At 39.3% G+C, this 7,599-nt stretch overlaps 1 long non-coding RNA gene across 2 annotated transcripts in view; it reads right to left on the bottom strand.

The window, feature by feature from the left end:
- Nucleotides 1-7,599, bottom strand: part of LOC149796852 (uncharacterized) — a 29,153-nt gene that overhangs the window by 17,387 nt on the left and 4,167 nt on the right. The window lies entirely within an intron of this gene.

Genomic DNA, 7,599 nt, shown 5'->3' on the forward strand with positions numbered 1-7,599 from the left:
TTGAACTTAATTTAGTTGTCGTATATCTGGGTCATTGGGAAGGTATGTTCCTACGAAAGTAATTCGTGTATTGCCTGATATTGTTTTGTACCTTAGAAAGGCGTTTAAATTAAGAACCTTGGTTTTAGGAATGGTGCTGTTGATAAAACAATTCTACTAGTATCCTATTCCTTTTAATGTGCTCCTTGACTCTATTTTATAAAGTCTTTGGGTCGAGCAGATGCATTTAATACGAACAAGCAGGTTAATTATTAATTAATTAATCACGGTGGCATTTAATCAGTAGCAAATACTGATTTTCGTCAGATGGTTTTTATTATAGGTCAGTTTCCATCCTTCCTTCCTTGAATATGGATTTGGTATCCGAGGAAACATTTTACTTTCTTGACGACACTGACGTGGAGTTAATGGTTGAATGGAAATTGTTGACAAATTCAGACGAATTGTTTAAATTTATCGACCTTTTCAATCCATATTGAATCATTGTCATTAAGGATTCTGCACAACCTTGAGGGTCTAAGGAGGTGTCTGATTGAGGGTCTATGGAAGTGTCTGATTGAGGGTTTTGTTCCAGCCTCCCCTGGCTCTACGTGAAAATATTGGAATCTAAACGTGCAATTGCTTCTGAAGAAACAAACTTTGCATCGCTGCTTGGGTGGACTCCAGTTCATTTATTCAGGAGCAGAGCTGTCTCTCTACTATGCACATATGTCGCCAACATGTGTTATCGGCATACCTAAAAGGCCTGATTAAAAGCTGTATCACCATGATATCTTCAATCAGACGCAAAATCACGTTTTGGGAACTCTGTCATATGAGGGTGGGTTCAGTCTGGATGGGTTTCACGCCATTTTCATCACACGATAGGCATATACATCACGGCCAGTATATGCGGTAAAGGAAGACGACGGGTATACTCCAGAAAGAACAAGCCACCTACTGGAAACTACTAGCAAGGTTTCGCACATACCCACATTGGCCAAGCCAGAGTCGCACCCATGCGAACAGAGGTGTGATGGCACTAATCTTTAAGAGCGACGCTTTAGACCACTCGGCCACCGGGGCAGATGGACAATTTACACTGTCACTTTTTGGGGACAATTTTATGATGCTTCATAATTCATATATCCACATATTTTATCATAATTAATTCATAGTTATAAACACCTGCTATAATATCAATACGTATTATGTAAGATTACGATTTTAGACCGTTTCTGGACACTGTTTGTATATTGTTTAACAATCACGCAACGACCCGCTGGGGACCGGAAACCTGAAAGCCACAGGTAAGTGTTAAATTACTCCAGAACAGTTTTCAAAGAGACCAGGCCGTATCCATTTGAAACCGAGAGATTCAAATCTAGTGCGGAGTCTCAACAAGCAATTTGTTTGGACTAAATCCATTTTTCCGTTAGTACATGTTTGAACGTCGTTAGAGGTGGATCATAGAGAAGGTGGGAGACATTAGACTGTAGTTCAAGTGCCGCAGATGTCATCATCATCATCATCAGTCTCATGACCTAGTGTGGTCGTTGAGGCACTGTGCTGCTGAACATCTGACCAGTTCCCTCCACTTGTCTCGATCATATGCCAATGCCTGTGTCTCCGCAAAACTTTTCCTGGTCCATTCTGTGATGTTGTCAGTCCACTTTTTCTCTGTCTACCTCTCCTTCTGCCACCCTGGACGCTGCCCTGCAGGACTGTTGTAGATAAACTGTTAGCTCTAGTGACATGGCCATACCATTTCAGCTTTCTCTTTTTGACGGTGGTGAGGAGGTCCTCATATTGGTCTACTTCGCGCCTGATGGTGTTACGCACTTCTTCGTTTGTGATGTGGTCCATGTAAGAGATGCCAAGGATGGTTCCGTAGCATCTCATTTCAAGTGACTGGATTCTTCGTTGTAATTCTGCTGTCAGGGTCCATGCCTCACACGAGTACAAAAAGACTGAGATGAATAGAGCTCGCAATAGTCTGATTTTAGTTTTCAGACAGATATTCTTGTCTCTCCAGATGGGTCTTAGCTTTGACATAGCTGCCATTGTTTGTGCTGCTCTTGACAAAATTTTTGCTTTTGATCCCTCTTCGGTGATTATGGAACCAAGATATTTGAACTGGCTCACTGTTTCCAGTTCATGTCCTCTGCTTTTAATCTTGGCTGAGATTTGTTTGCCACTATTTGTCATCAGTTTTGTCTTCTGAGCGCTTATCTCCATGTCAAATCTGGAAGATGTTTCATCCAGGTTCTTCACTAAGGTGGCTAGCTCGTCTTCACTGCCTGCCAGCCCATCAATGTCGTCTGCAAAGCGGAGGTTGGTGATGTTACGCCCTCCAATGCTGACTGTCCCACAGTGGTTTTCCAGGGCTTCGCTCATGATGCGCTCTAAGTAGATGTTGAAAAGCGTGGGTGACAGGAGACAGCCTTGACGCATTCCCACTGTTGTCTGGAACCAGTCCCCCACAGCACCTTGGGCAATTACTGCACTGGTAGCCTTGGCGTACAGCTGCTTAATGGTATTGGTTAACTTTTGACCCATGTTATACTTCTTCACTGTGGCCGACAATGCCTCATGCCACACTCTGTCAAAGGCCTTTTTGAAATCTATGAACACATGATAGATGTCTTGTTGGTGTTGCGAGTACTTTTCACACAGAACCCTGAGATTGAATATTTGTTCTGTTGTGCTTCTTCCATTCCGGAACCCGGCCTGTTCTTCAGCGATTATTTCTTCTGCTTGTGGTTTCAGTCTGTTCAAGATGATCTTCAGCATTACCTTACTAGCATGGCTGATCAAACTGATAGTTCTGTAATTTTGGCACAGCTGGAGATTGCCTTTTTTGGGAAGTGTTATAATCAGTGACTGGGTCTATTGTGTTGGCCATTCACCTGTCTGCCAGATCTTGTTGCAGATTTTTGTTAGTAGCTCTTTCACTGATTCTTCCCCATTCTTGATAAGTTCAGCTGGGATGTTGTCTACTCCAGCTGCCTTCCCATTCTTCAGTGCTCTTATTGCTGACTCCACCTCTTCTTTGAGAATGGGGAAGTCTTCATCATTTGAGGAGTTTGGAACTTCAAGCCCCTCTGAGTCTCCTGTGGACTGATGGTTGTAGAGTTCTTTGCAATACTCAGTCCATCTTTCTGCAATGTCACTTGCTTCTGTGAGGCATTTTCCATTTTTGTCTTGAATGGTACTGACTCTTGGTTGTTTCTGTCTGGTGAGGTCTTTCACAATTTGGAATGCCTTTCTGCTGTATTCGTTATCAGACTATTCTCCATTTCTGTGCACTTTTGTCCAATCCAATTTTCTTTTGCTTTGCTCAAGTTTTTTCTGATATTCTTGTTTATTTCTCGGTACTTCAATGCCCCTGTTCAATACCGCAGATGTGCGTTCGTTACAAGGCGGGAAGGAATTCTAGTGAAATTCTAAGCTTGGATTGCGAACAATGGCTTCTTGATGTAACTTATCTTCGCCCGAGTTTGTCTCACTTTCACATCTTGGTGTTGTAAGATAGATACATTATTATGTACATTTATTAAAAATTGAATCCTTTATGTATTGCTGAATTATCAACATATCGTAACTTAGTTTATAGCGAATTATTAGCATGCAAGATTAACGTATGTTGATTGTTGGATTATGTATTTTACTATGTTGCGTCGTAATGCATAACTGATTTTATTAGTTAATTGTGTTAGAACTTGCACATGCTTTATCAGTATATGAATATTTAGAATGTGAATTATGCAGAGTTGGCCATTATTGGACTTGTGCTCATTTAATTAGTTATCTGTATATTTGTATGTGTCATTGATAATTCGTAGGGTAGGAAATGCATATGATTGTTGTTGATGATAAATAGTTTACTATATTGAGAAGTTAACAATACGGGAGCGTATGCAGTTATCAGAAGTCCTTGATAATATCGTTTTTGTTATAGCACAATTATTATAGAACAAAGCGTGTATGGCATATTTAGATGTGAGTGCGTGAGTTGACCTGATAATGTATTTGCCATTATTCTGATGAAAGATCTGTGAGAGTTTGGTTAATTTTCCTGAGATTAGAGCAAGGAGACAAAATTATACGTCTCTTCTAATTCCACAGGAAGCTTTCCGGGTGCGTATGAGAGCCAACACCCGAGAGAGGGCAGACACTTTGAGAGCATGTGGGGGGGGGGTCTCTTGTGACGTAAGCAGTTTGTGGGGAGGCGCAGTGCTGGAAGGAACACGTGGAAGGGAGTACCAAAAGGGTCGGAAGAACGGATCCGGAAGTCCCAGGAGAGCAAGTAGTCATGAGTACCGGAAGTGACAAAAGAGAAACAAGAGGCGGACAGATGAGTAACAGAATCAACACCGAAGGGAAACACTCTCACTTCAGACTTTAATTTCATATGATGATAGTAATTGGCAATTGTGAACAGATCATAGTTTGTATTTGTTGGAAAGAAATTGCGATTGAGAAATTTGTCAATGATATAGTTAAATACCTTTGATATATTTTATTAAATTGTTATACCTTTCACCTTGAGTTTTTCATACACCTAGACAGTCGGCATTGCTAACTGAAAGCTATGAGCTATTTAAATTTTAATTGTCCACCTTCTCCGGTGTTAAAAAAGTACCGTATGAGGCACGTGACATACACTAACATTCTAGGTGTCAGATAACAAAAAGAATTTGATGCAGCCTAAATACAAACAATGTTTCTTCAACCGTATTTCTAATTTTACAAAAGTCTAGAAAGTTGTATTTCCGGAAATGTTAATTTATATGACATTGTAACGGTGCAACATTTTGTAAAATAGTTTTGCAGAGATAATTTCACAGTGCTTTCTTTCTGGGTCAGCGTGACACGTAAACATTAAGAGTGATGTATTGGCTAGTTCCGCTATAATCTGGCAGCTTGTAATGATGAACCTCTCCTGTTTAGAGACATGACTTGAGTTTTAATTAGAGTCTAGTAGAAAGTACTCGTCTCGTTAAATAAATAATCCAAGGGACAAGGGGGTCTGGAAATTTGTGATACCCGTATCAAGAAAAGAGACTTACGGAAGTCTCTGAGCTCGGAAAATCAAAAGGAAATAGCTCCTTACTGTACCGCAAAGTGGAAGGAGCACAGTCTGCAACCAACAAGTTGATGACCAGAAGATGCTGGGAGGGGGGACCGACCGATCACAGTTGTAGACTACTGATTACCATCAGTGATTTCGGCGGAGAGACACGAAGTACCAGGTGATGCTGTCAAGCCGACAATCTGAGTTCGATCTGTCACTCGATCAAATGACGAAATTTGTTTCTATCATTATAACACAACGGTTGGTGGAATTTCGCATAAATATGAAAATGTTTCTGAGAGAAAGTAAATCATTCACAAGTCATGTTCGATTTCAGTTTGTTTCTCTAATTTAATAAATTGTAGTATTTTACATACGAGGGCTAGTGTTATTCTGTTCTATATCTCCGTTATTCCATCCTATAATTTCACATTTTGTTTTACCGTTTGCTCGATCCGACTAATAAAACGGTGGTTGACCATCTCAAAAACCATAAGGAGTGGGGGGGGGGGAGATCACACATCTTCACCACCTCCTGTTATATATAAATAGGATAAAGTTTGATTTTGAGATATTCATATAAGTTGCAAAAAAGTAATCTGTGTACAAAACCACGTGAATTATATAAACCCACCACACACTTGTTATATGAAAACATAATGGACAGCTATCAATTACAAATCATTCGACAAAGAGAAGGGTAGTGGTGTAACATTGGCATTTCGTACAAGCGATTACTAATAGTTTGATAAAGATAAGTGTGATCTCCATAGGTGATATAGCGGTATTTCGTACTGTCAATTACAAATCATTCGACAAGGAGAAAGGTGATATTATCAGGTGATAGAGTGGCACGTCATACAAGTGCTCCTTCAATTATTTTTGTATGAATTTGTTACAGATTTCATTAAAATAAAAGGAGGTTTACCAACTCCCATTCCATCTTTGTCTATTAAATTTGCACGAAACTCTGAAAAATTGGTGTAAATGATTAATTTCCCCAGGAATGAATCCTGATACCATGTATACCTTCTTAATAACAATGACTCTACTCACAATGCAACCTGACTTTAAATCGTGATAATCTAACTTGAAATACCAAGTTTGATTTAGCTCTATTTAGATATACAGACTCTATGCTAAAAGATAGACCCACGGTGACAGCTTCATGATTGCAGGATAGGTGGTAGGGAGATATGTGTTTGAGAAAGGGACGCATAGAAGATTTAGGGAGCTAGGAGGGGGTAAAAGAAAGGTCAAATCTGTATTATTGAGGATAAGATTATTACTATAATTCGTCAACAGCCACCCACTCGATCCCCGTTCCGGGTTGACTTGGGGACCTGGATCCACTGCTGCCTAATACATGTGCGCAGATTTTTATATTATCAAACGTATTCAAATCATGATTATGTAGCATGCATATCAAGTTTCATTAAAAATATAAAGTTTAATAAATACAAACAATGTTTCTAATGTGGTAACAAGCTCAAGCAGCCAGATGCCAAATTATTCCACAAATATGAACAGATCTCGCTGTTAACTGAGTTCATCAAAGATTTAATGACGTTAGCTTTTCGTGGGGATGATGCGCTATACATGGCGGATAATATATTTTGCAGGAGGAAAAACCCGTAAACAACTGCAGACCCACTGGAAGATATTGACAAGTTTTCTAACATACACACTTTAGTCGAACAGAGGCCCAAACTCACCGGATCCCACTTAACGATGTCAGAAAGCATACACCAAGCTTGATCAAAATCTGTTCAGAAATCAAGCTTCTGTCAATCGGATTTTATTCAGACTGAGCTTCTGTAGTTGTAAAATGCATATGTTGGTTCACAAACGACGGACAACGCACTCGAAGTTATGCTTGACCTTTGCCTATGCGAACTAAGCTCTAAACAGTCCACTAATTTGACCTAATTTGTCCTGAAAAGGAATCATTGTGAAACTTTAAGATAAAACGAAGATAGACTTAGAATCGTAAGCTTGTTTTCTAAGTACGATTTATTAATATTGTTAAAGCAATAATTGAAAAATTAAACAATATAACCAATAGTTCTTGGCTGGAAGTGGTTGTTTTACATTTATGCGTGTGGTTCGACTAAAAAGTTGTTTTGCTTCATGTCAGAATAAAAAGGCGGAGAATAACTTGCTGGGCATCTCAGACATGTGGTGTATACGTGGAACTTACTGCAAATGAATGTGTAAATATTTCATAAACGTTTATGAATAAGTTGTCGTCGACTTTGTTGTAATAGGTAAGTGAATGCCATCTCTCTCTCTCTCTCTCTCTCTCTCTCTCATATAAAGCAAATTCATTACAGCCACAACACGATGCATGTGTGTGAAAACTACTGACAGTTCAAAGAAAAAATCAATCAATCAATAAATCCCCCTACCTCAATCAATCAGTCAAACAAACAATTAATCAATCTATCAGTTCAGATGTATATAAATAGTTGGGGAAAAAGCTCAGTTTTATACTTTATCAACTATACGACACAGTGAATTCAAGCGAATAAAGTATCAGTTAA

This window comes from Sinohyriopsis cumingii, chromosome 6, assembly GCF_028554795.1.
Source record: "Sinohyriopsis cumingii isolate HCF-2022 chromosome 6, ASM2855479v2, whole genome shotgun sequence".
Lineage (NCBI taxonomy): Eukaryota > Metazoa > Mollusca > Bivalvia > Unionida > Unionidae > Sinohyriopsis > Sinohyriopsis cumingii.